Source organism: Coenobita brevimanus, chromosome 116, assembly GCF_032717465.1.
Source record: "Coenobita brevimanus isolate Jiangsu-jjx chromosome 116, ASM3271746v2, whole genome shotgun sequence".
Taxonomy (NCBI): domain Eukaryota; kingdom Metazoa; phylum Arthropoda; class Malacostraca; order Decapoda; family Coenobitidae; genus Coenobita; species Coenobita brevimanus.
In genome coordinates, this window is record NC_137069.1 from 32,809,326 (window position 1) to 32,820,740 (window position 11,415).

Consider the following 11,415-nt stretch of genomic DNA (forward strand, 5'->3'; position numbering starts at 1 on the left):
GAGGACAGAGATGTGAACAAAATAAGGAGCAGATCTAAGTGGCAATGATGCAGAGACTGAGCTCATTATATAGGGGCCGGCAGAGCCTGATACAACTTGTAAGAGGACGCGCAAATGAAAGCCATGGGGACATAGAGTTCACAATCCCGCTCTGGACAACAGAGAGAACGACTTACTCCACTATAACGGTAGAAGAGGGGGACTGAGGCAGAACACGCTCGTGATCAAACATGCAGCATACTGTGCGTTAAAATTACACAAAGGATGATGAAATCATAGGCTATGTAACACCTCCCCACAAAGAAAAAGAAATTTACAAAGGAAATTTCTTATTACTCTAAAACAATCTGTCTAAAGTCTAGATAAGCAATCTGCAATAACATTTTCTTTCCCCTTGACATGTTGTATGTCTAATGAATACTCCTGAAGAAGTAGACTCCATCTTGTCAATCTCTGATTTTTATCTTTAAACTTACTAAGGAATTTCAGTGGGTTATGATCGGTATAAATGACTATGGGGTCAAAACCAGAACACAAATAAAATGAAAAATGCTGTAAACCCAAAATCAAGGCCAAAAGCTCTTTCTCAATAGTTGAGTAGTTCTTTTGAGGTGGAGTGAACTTCTTACTGTAATAAGATACAGGGTGTTCAATACCCTGATCATCCTCTTGCAGCAAAACAGCCCCAGCTCCTGTATCACTTGCATCAACAGCCATCTTAAAAGGCTTAGCAAAATTTGGAGTAGCGAGCACTGGCTGACTTAATAGAATAGCTTTAAGTTTGTTGAAAGAGGATTCACAGTTATCGGTCCAGACAAATTCAACTCCCTTTTTCAGTAGGTCTGTAAGTGGTGATACAAGAAAAAAAAAGTTAAGAACAAATCTCCTGTAATAACCTACCATTCCCAAAAATCTTTGTAGCTCTTTCCTTCTTTTAGGTCTGGGAAGATCACTTATAACCTGAACCTTAGCTCCTGGTGGTGCAACATGTCCATCACCAATTACATACCCAAGGTACTGAACTTTAGCTTGACCAAACTCACACTTTGATAAATTAGCTACAAGATTAGCATGAACTAAACGGTCAAGAAATTTACTGACATGGCATAGGTGATCTTTCCAGTTGTCACTGAAGATTAATACATCATCAATATAAACAACACACCCTGCCAAACCCTCTGTTACAACATTCATGAGCTTCTGAAATGTGGCTGGTGCATTCTTCATACCATACGGCATTACTGAACATGCAAAAGCCTTTCCTAATGTTACAAAACATGAGATCTCCCTAGCACGTTCAGTCATAGGTACTTGCCAGTATCCCTTTAACAAATCAAACTTACTTATGTACCTAGCCTTTCCGATCTTGTCTATGCAATCTTCCACACGAGGGAGAGGGTAAGTGTCTGTTTTAGTTATCTGATTAACACGTCTGTAGTCGATGCAAAACCTCTGTGACCCACCTGGCTTAGGGACTAGAGTGACAGGAGAACTCCACTCGCTCTGACAGGGCTCAATCATCTTGTGGTCCAACAGGTAGCCAAGCTCCTTCTGGATGAGAGGAACTTTCACTGGGTTCACACGGTAAGGAGGCAATTTAATTGGCTTTGCGTCTCTAACATCGACATCATGCATCAACACAGTGGTTCTTCCTGGAGTAGCACGGAACACTTGCGGGTACTCCTGCAGTAATGCCGAAAACTCCTGCCTTTCCTTGGGTGGTAGATGAGAAAGCTTAGTCTGGAGATCATTCATGATATCAGGATTCTTCCCCAAACTATCACTCAGGCTCATACTGCATGGGAGAGCTTCACTTGCAGACTCGGGTGGAACAGCTACAGTGCAGACTGGATTATTTTCGTCCCGCCTGTGATATAACTTTAGCATGTTGATGTGACATAGTTGCTTGCTCTTTCTACGATCTGGTGTGGCGATGACATAGCTGACATCACTGAGTTTCTTCTCAACGAAATAAGGGCCACTAAACTTGGCTTGAAGAGGTTGCCCATGAACTGGTAGCAGAATCAAAACCTGATCTCCTGGCTGAAAGTGGCGTAACCTGGACTTCTTATCATACCAAGTCTTCATCTTCTCCTGAGCAGCTCCTAAATTCTCTCTCGCCAGTTGTAAAGCAGTGGACAGCCGTTCTTTGAAATTCATCACATACTCCAACAGGTTGACGTCATCTTCCTCCGACAGCCAGCATTCCTTGAGTAACTTAAGGGGTCCTCTTACTTCATGGCCAAACAGTAGTTCAAAAGGTGAGAAGCCCAGTGATTCATTTGGAGATTCTCTTGCAGCAAACACAACGAATGGAAGACCTTTATCCCAGTCTTTCTGATGTTCCAAACAGTATTTCTTGAGCATCGATTTGAGTGTTTGATGATATCTCTCCAACGCTCCTTGGGTCTGGGGATGGTAAGCTGAAGACGTGATCTGAGTGATGCCCAACTCTTTCAGAGACTGCTTGAAAACATTTGACATGAAATTACTTCCTCGGTCTGACTGTACCTCCTTAGGCAGACCAAACTTTGTGAAGAACCCTAGCATTTCCTTAACCACGTTCTTTGCTGAGATGTTTCTAAGTGGAATGGCTTCAGGATAACGAGTAGCCATATCAATCATGGTCAACACATAAGAAAATCCTGAAGAAGTCTTAGGAAGAGGGCCCACAATATCCACCAACACACGGGTGAAAGGCGCCTCAAAAGGAGGAATGGGAACTAGAGGTGCAACCTTTTCAGTCTGATTACACTTCCCCACAACTTGACAGGTGTGACAAGACTTACAATACCAGGAAACATCCCTGAAGATACCTGGCCAGTAGAAGTGTTTCAAAATGCGTGCCACAGTCTTCCTCACTCCAAGGTGTCCTGCCAAACTGGAATCATGAGCCACTCTAATGATATCCTGCCTACAAACACGAGGGATGACAACTTGATGTACAACCTCCCATTCACAGTCGGCTGATGCTGTTGGGGGTCTCCACTTCCTCATAAGTACTCCTGACTTTACATAATAACAAGTAGAAGCACCGGCTGACTCTTCTTCACTGTAAGCAGAGTTAGCTAGACCTTTCAACTCAGGGTCAGCAACCTGCAACTCAACCAACTCTTGACGAGACAAATTATCAACACTACGGGGTACTGCCTCATCTGGTGAGTGGTCCAAATTAGCAAGAAAAGTGTCAGCTAGGATAACATCATCATCATCATTATCCTGTAAATCACCAGTAACTTTAGACTTAGCCCTAGTGACAGCACATGCAGGGAACACATCAGGGACATCACAATCCTGGGACGCAGCCACTGGCTCACTAGACAACTGAGGAGCTGGACACACTTGACTTCCATCAATATCATTTCCAAGTAAGAAAGTTACACCTGACATTGGGAGTGTCTCAACCATCCCAACCATAACAGAACCATTAACAAAACCAGACTCTAAATTCACTTTGCACAGAGGAACAGAGAAGTAATTATTCCCTACACCTTGTAAGATTACAGTTTCATCAGAGGAATTAAAATTAGAGCCTAGAACACTGGTCAGCATAAGGGATTGGCAAGCACCTGTATCACGATATATTTTAACTGATTTCCTGTCATTACTGTCCAGAGGACTGACAAAACCATCAGACAGGAAATTAGCACATGAACTCTTGAGAGTGTCACCCACGTTACTGCTCAAAAGAGGAGCTCCATCATGAGAATTTAAGTTACCCCTCAAAGCAGGTTCAGTTAACTCAGTTAAAGAATTCTGGGAACTCTCAAGAGTGGACACTAGACCAATTGACTGAATATTTAAAGACTCCTTTTTGTTCACATCACGCTGTCTCCTGAAACATCTCTCCGTAGTATGACCAAGCTTACTACAATAAGTACATTTACTTTTCTGAAATCTAGAGGTGAAGCTGGTATTTACTTCCTGAGAAACATCATCCTTATTCTCTTTCCTGTTACCTGTACTCTGAGTAGAGGCAACGTACTTACTCTCAGCTTTCCCTTTTTCTCTAGAATATCTCTTGTGAGTGAGAACATACTCATCAGCTAAAACTGCAGCATCAGACAAATTATCTATTCTTTTCTCATCAAGATATAGGCTTACATCTTTATAAATACACCTTTTGAAGTCCTCCAGCAAAATCATCTGCTTAAATTTGTCAAAATCAGAATCCACATTCTTAGAATTTAACCACTGCTCTAACAAATCTTCTTTGATTTTTGCATACTCAACATGGGATTGCTTATCTTGCTTGTAAGTTGTCCTAAATTTTACTCTATAAGCTTCAGGAACAAGCTCATAGGCCTTAAGAATCAAGCTCTTAACTACATCATAATTATCAGACTGATCCTGAGGCAAAGATGCATAAGTTACTTGAGCTTTACCGGTGAGAACAGTTTGAAGGAGTACTGGCCAATACTCCTTAGGCCAATTAAAACCTGTAGCTACCCTCTCAAACAACTGAAAATACTTTGTTAAATCAGATTCATTAAAAGGAGGGACAAGTTTAACATTTTTAGCCACATCAAAACCATCAGAGCTAGATGATCCAGTTCCACCTTGTTTCATGCGATACTCATGGTCTGCCTGAATCCTAGCAATTTCAACTTGTGCCTCAGCCTCCTTAGCTTTTGCCTGAAATTCAGCCTCCTTAGCCTTAGCCTCCTGCAGGGCTAGCTGTAACTTAGCTAATTCAATCTGCGTTTGCTCATTTGGAGGAGTTACATTAAACAAGCTTTTATTAATCATGCCAACAATTTGATCTTTAGAATGATGAGAGTGAACTGCAATTCCCAATTGTTGAGCAACAAGCTTAAGTTCATTCTTTGTTCTGTTTTCTATATCACACACTGTTTGCACATTTGACAAAAAATCCCTGGCTTCATCAAGTGTAGAAATAGTAGCCATCATGAATATATCACAGTCACAAAATATCAAACAATATCCTTATGATAATATCCTGAATATCCTGATATGAGGTCGCCAAATTTATGTTACGGAACAGAGAAAGATAACGTACACTTTCAGTGAGAATGCTAAAAATCACTACTGTCCCGTAAAGTTCCAGGTTCAAAACAAAAGAGTTAGGTAAAATTACAAGTTAAAGTTTAATGCTTAAATTAACAACAAAACATTCAGGACTCATAAGGACAATGCAATGGCAAATAAACAGGTTAAATATATGGTTAACTGCAATAGCCTCTATTAACACGAAATTAGCATGAGTAAATTTATCTAAGTCAGCCCTGATAAAATGAGATACCAGATAATACTCAGTGAATGCCAGATAAATAATTACAGATACAAACTATTATCAAAAATAACTGACACAACCCAACATTAATCAAAACCTCACTAGGCCTAAGAATTAACCTTATGCTACACAGTACAAGAAAAAATACAACAACAGTTATACTCAAATTACACACAACTGCTAGATGTTTGGAGATTTCTGGAGCACTCACAATAATAATAATTGTACAGGGGAGGACAGAGATGTGAACAAAATAAGGAGCAGATCTAAGTGGCAATGATGCAGAGACTGAGCTCATTATATAGGGGCCGGCAGAGCCTGATACAACTTGTAAGAGGACGCGCAAATGAAAGCCATGGGGACATAGAGTTCACAATCCCGCTCTGGACAACAGAGAGAACGACTTACTCCACTATAACGGTAGAAGAGGGGGACTGAGGCAGAACACGCTCGTGATCAAACATGCAGCATACTGTGCGTTAAAATTACACAAAGGATGATGAAATCATAGGCTATGTAACAATATACAGAGAGAGAGAGAGACAGAGAGAGAGAGATGGATAATCATAGACAGACAGATAGAGCGATTAATATATAGACAGACAGACAGACAGACAAATAGACAGATAGGCAAAGAACCAGAAATAGAGTCAGAGATAGACACATTGATAGAAAGACAGATAACCAGACATACATACAAATAGGCAATTGGATAGACAGACAGATAAACAGGCAGAGATAGATACAGATACAACTCTTCCGCCCTAAAAGATAACTTCATCACCACACTGTTATGAATTCTGAATCCCATCAGCACTACAGTAGCAGGAACAAGGGCAGAAAGTGGACCTAATACTATTCCTAGCTGTGATCTTATTCAGGATGGGGGTTCACTGTGCTGAGGGCTGGGGAAAGGGCTCAAGGGTACGCACATGTTCTGGCAACTAAGGGGGCTCTCATGGGTTTGCTTATGTACTGACTACCATGGGGAGCGCTCAAAGGTTCGCTATGTTCTGACTACTAAGGGGAGGGCTCAAGGGTTCGCTTACACTATGCCAGCTTCTCTTACCCGGCAGATTAAGGCAGATTGGAAGGGAGGGGAGAGAAATGAACAAACAAGACAGGGACGTGTCATAAAGGAGAAGGTGAGATGGATGGGGTAAGAGAGAGAGAGAGAGAGAGAGAGAGAGAGACGGAGCAGAAAACTGATGTAAAGTGAAAATCAGAAAGTAAGGAGGGAAAGAGAAAGAGAAATTAGAGATATAAATGGTCAGGCATAGGGACGAAATACAGAGAGAGAGAGAGAGAGATTGGAGGACTCTCTCTCTCTCTCTCTCTCTCTCTCTCCAATTTTTACTTGAGAGAGAGAGAGAGAGAGAGAGAGAGATTGGAGGACTCTCTCTCTCTCTTTGATTTTTACTTCAGTGAGAGTGAGAGAGAGAGGTGCAAGAATAATTGGGTGGGCCGCAGTGTTGAAACAAGGGCAGACTAAATTAAAGGAATATTGAGCAAAAACCCCTTAGAAATAATGGACAACCAGGGGTGGAGGGCAAGGAAACTGTCAGCAGCGGAGGGTGGGGCCAGGATGGGGAAAGGAAAGGTAGGATAGGTGAACATACATATTTTAATATTGGGTGGGAGAGAGGCACAAGTTAGAGCTTGATGTATTTATTTTATCTAACGCTTCGGTCTAAACAGAACTCATCTTCAGAGAGCCAGGTTCTGTGCCCTAAACGTTAGAGAAATAAAGAAGTCAAGCTCTATCCTGTGTAGCCTGAAATGTTAGAGAAAAAGAACTCAAGCTCTATCCTGTCACTCTCCTACCCAACATTTCCACTTGTAATGGATCATCTACTTAACCATTTTACTTGGTCTAAACTTGCCATCTCTTCAGTGCTGAGTTGAAACAATATATCAACATTAAAATAGGATGCTAAATTCAAAGATGTGTTATGGGAAGGATATAGAGCCACGGCATTGGCTGGTTCTGTCATAGAGCTACGTGAAACAAAATGGGAAAAGAAAATATAGGCCATTGAGTGTTAAATCTAGCTCAGGTTAGTATATAATCTAGGCCAAGTGAGTCTAAAATCTAGGCCATGTGAGTGTAAAATCTAGGGAAGGTTAGTATAAAATCTAAGCAAGGTGAGTGCAAAAATCTAGGCCAAGTTAGTGTAAAATCTAGGTCAGGTGACTGTAAAATCTAGGCCAGGTTAGTGTAAAATCTAGGTCAGGTGAGTGCAAAAATCTAGGCCAAGTTAGTGTAAAATCTAGGTCAGGTGACTGTAAAATCCAGGCCAGGTTAGTGTAAACTCCAGACCAGGTGAATGTAAATGAACGATAGCTGTAATACTGTGACTGATACACTTTTATCTATATTAAAGAAATTTTTAGTAATACTTTCTAAGTGTTTGCTGATAATACTTTCTATATCTATGTGAATGTCACACAATCAAGTGAATGCCGCACCTATACTCTTGAATGCTTAGTTATCTCAACTAATTTACATATAATTGCTATCCTAGTCATTAAGAAGTGCTATGCTAAGGCTGTATTGCCGTAGCCTTGTCATTTTCTGCTACTGTGCTAGGTGGAAAAAGGTTGAAAACATTGGAAAAGGACAAATATCTGGGCCAAGTAAAGGCAAAAAGAGTAGAGTCTTCTGTCCTTTACTATGACCTATGATATCCTAGTTCACAGCCAAGTTGCCTTACCAGCAAGAGCCAAGAACCCGGTATTGTTCTTTCCAAGACTGACTTTCTAAAGACTGTGAGCCATGTTTTGAAAAACGTCACCCGTATTCTAGTGGGTTAAGGCAGCTCCCTAACAACATTTCCTATAGGCTATTTAATTATAGGCTATTTAATTTGCTTATTGCGCTTTTCTGTCCTATTTTGTGTTATACATTAATCCTTCAAACATCGCCAACGTCTGCATAAATAATGGGAAAAAAAGGATGTTAACCAGCTATATCCAAAAATAAATGACTAAAGAAGAGGTTCTAGGGAGCTACTTACCCGTTGTCCTAGTGCTTAAAGGAAGGACTGAACCCGTGCCTCCCTAGGACGACTCTAGCGTTAACGAGAGAGAGAGAGAGAGAGAGAGATCTAATAATAGGTCTGCCTAGTATGACTGCACCCGACCAGTATAGCCCCACATAAATACACAGATTTCACAGCCTCGGTGCGGCAATGTTCCGTCGTTAAAATATCTACTGTAAAGAAGTGATGAATTGGGTGGAAAAGAAAAACGAGGAAAGATGAGGAAAGACTTTGAGAGAAAGCGATACAGAAATTTTTTTGAGACAATGGCACCTTATTTACCTTCGCTACTCCGAACGAAAACAAATGGCATGCCAGAAATACTACCGTGATCTCCAACATGGAGAGCTAAATGAACGAATATATCTGAAAAAGGTGGGGTGGCATGGCTGATAAACTATGCCACGCTGAATTTCGGAATCTGAACGGAAAGCCAGTGGAATGAAACAGTTGAAGTATTCGATATTTGGAATGAAGCACTTTAAAAGGTTTCAGGAACAGATTCACGGGACTTTTGGAATAAAGAGGGGTAACTGAAAGGCATCATGATCGTCATCATCATCATATAAACCACTTTTCCCACCCTGGGATGGAGTGAGGTAGGGTCCAAGAGCCAGGGGAGGGGAGAGAAAAACTGATGAGAAAAACTAATCAATGTCACCCCCCCCCCCAAAAAAAAAAGGTCAGCAGCCAGGAAGAATAAAACGAGGACGAAGTCGTAGTGAGGATATTAATTGGAAGCAAACCTACTCTGAGGGAGTGTGACTGGAAGAAATAATCCTTCCTCCTACTGGTGAAGTAGGTATGATAATGGATGTGTGCAGTGTGGGTGATGGTATGCCAGAGTGGAAGTGCCGCGTGTGTGTGTGTGTGTGTGTGTGTGTGTGTGTGTGTGTGTGTGTGTGACGATGATGACGACAACGATGGTGACGGTGGTGATGACAGTGATGGTGATGATGACGGATCCAACGACAATGATAATGGAGAGACCTTCCGAATTAGGGGGAAGACCATTCGGTTTAGGGAGGCCCTCCAATTTAGGAGGAGACCTTCCTAATTAAGGGGACCTTCCGAATTGGGGGGGATCTTCCAAATTAGGAGGACCCTTCAGAATTAAGTGGGTCTTGCAAATTAGGGGGACTCTTCCAAATTAGGGGGGCCTTGCGAATGAGGGGGGCCTTCCGAATTAGGGAGGGTCTTGCAAATTAGGGGGGACTTTCTGAATTAGGGAGGGTCTTGCAAATTAGGGGGGACTTTCTGAATTAGGGAGGAACTTGCGAAATCGGGAGGGACCTTCTGATTTAGGGGGGGGGGGCCTTACGAATCTGGGAGGGGGTGACCTTCCAAATTAAGGTGGGGGTTAGATACAGCATTCAATGATCCCCTCACTACATTAGCCCAGCATTAAGATGGTAAAGTCGCCATGAAATAGGAAACAAGAAAACAAGTCATGAGATTGAAGGGTTTAAAAAGGAAATTCGCTCAAAAATGTCAAGAGTAACAACCCGAGGCTAGATTAATGAAGTTTATATAATTTTTAAGGGAAAGGCACAGGAAGGGGAAGAGGAAGAGAGGAAGACCAGGGCTTGCATTCTCACCGGGTAATGAAGCCTTACACCTCTTCGTCAGCGATTTGTATTTTAATAGAGGTGGCTAATAATCTTCTGTATGTTATTTATGCACAGTTTAGCGATTTGCGGAGAATTTATGTAACATGGAAGAGGAGTGTAAGGTGTAACAAACTGAACTACTTAGGAAAAGGTGTCAAGGAGCTTCCTTAACTGATAAGAATACGGGCCCAAGGATGAGGTGGGGAATGGAGGGAAGATATATGAAATGGGGTGTGAATCAGAGGGCAGACAAATGACAAGGGAAAGAGAGACATGGAGGCGATGCGTCTGTGGCCACCTCTCACGGGATAAAGACGTCTTGCTAGAGAGAGAGAGAGAGACAGACAGACAGACAGACAGACAGACAGAGAGACACAGAGACAGAGACAGAGACAGAGACAGACAGACAGACAGACACACACACACACACACACACACACACACATACACAGACGGAAGCTGGCATTACTTGATCGATAGTCTCCATCGGAAATAGAGTAGTCCTTAATCTGAACCAAGAAAAATGTAGTAGTAGTAGTTGCAGTAGTAGTAGTAGCAGTAGTAGGAGTAGTAGTACTAGTAGTAGTAGTCAATCAATCAATCATCTTTATTTCGCATATAACATATATATGACCAGTAAGAGGGACAACAGTCTAGCATTCTATTAAATAAACAACATAACCACTAATTTATCATAAAAAAAAAAAAAAAGCAAGATTCTGTTATGTTGCTAAATTATCTCGCATTAGCATACACACATAAATATCTTCATACATATACTGCTTTATACAAGTGTACATATACCATATACCAAAACACAACTGCAACACCATCACTGTCCATTACCACCCAAGTAATTCAAACCTATATTTCTTTTTATCGGATCACCCAGTAACTTGCAATCCTCTTGTTTCTTCTTAATTTTGAACCCAAGCAATCCTTGATTTAATAATATCAATTACCATATTCATAACATTTAAATTAATTTTATATTTTCCATATTCATATTTATATTTTATTTTTCTATGAAGTGATTACAAAGCTGGATAAAATGATGGACAGAGGTAAAAACAGGAATATTCATCCTTGATAAAACATTCCTCTTCGTAAATAAAGGTTTCACATATCTTGCCTGTGTGAATGCTGCATAAAGCCTTAGCAGGAAAGGACCACCTACCTTGACCACACTGTCATTACTTGTTACTCTTGGTAAATTATATATTTTCTTCATTGCACTTGCATATGCAACTTCAAATGTTCTAAACAGCGGACCTTTTTGTGTTTTCTTTAAGTCCCATAATAATCCATAATCAGGGACACATTCATTCATAGGTAGGGGCGCTCACCATCCACTCACTCGATGTAGTGCTGCTCTCGGGTGTCTGCCCTTTCTTTTCCTCCATCCTTCTTTCCTTCCCTCCTCTTCTGTCTTTCTTTCCTTCATTCTTTCCTCGCCCTTCTGCCTGTGGGTGACTCTACACTCAGTGACAAGCCAAATGGTTTCCTGTAC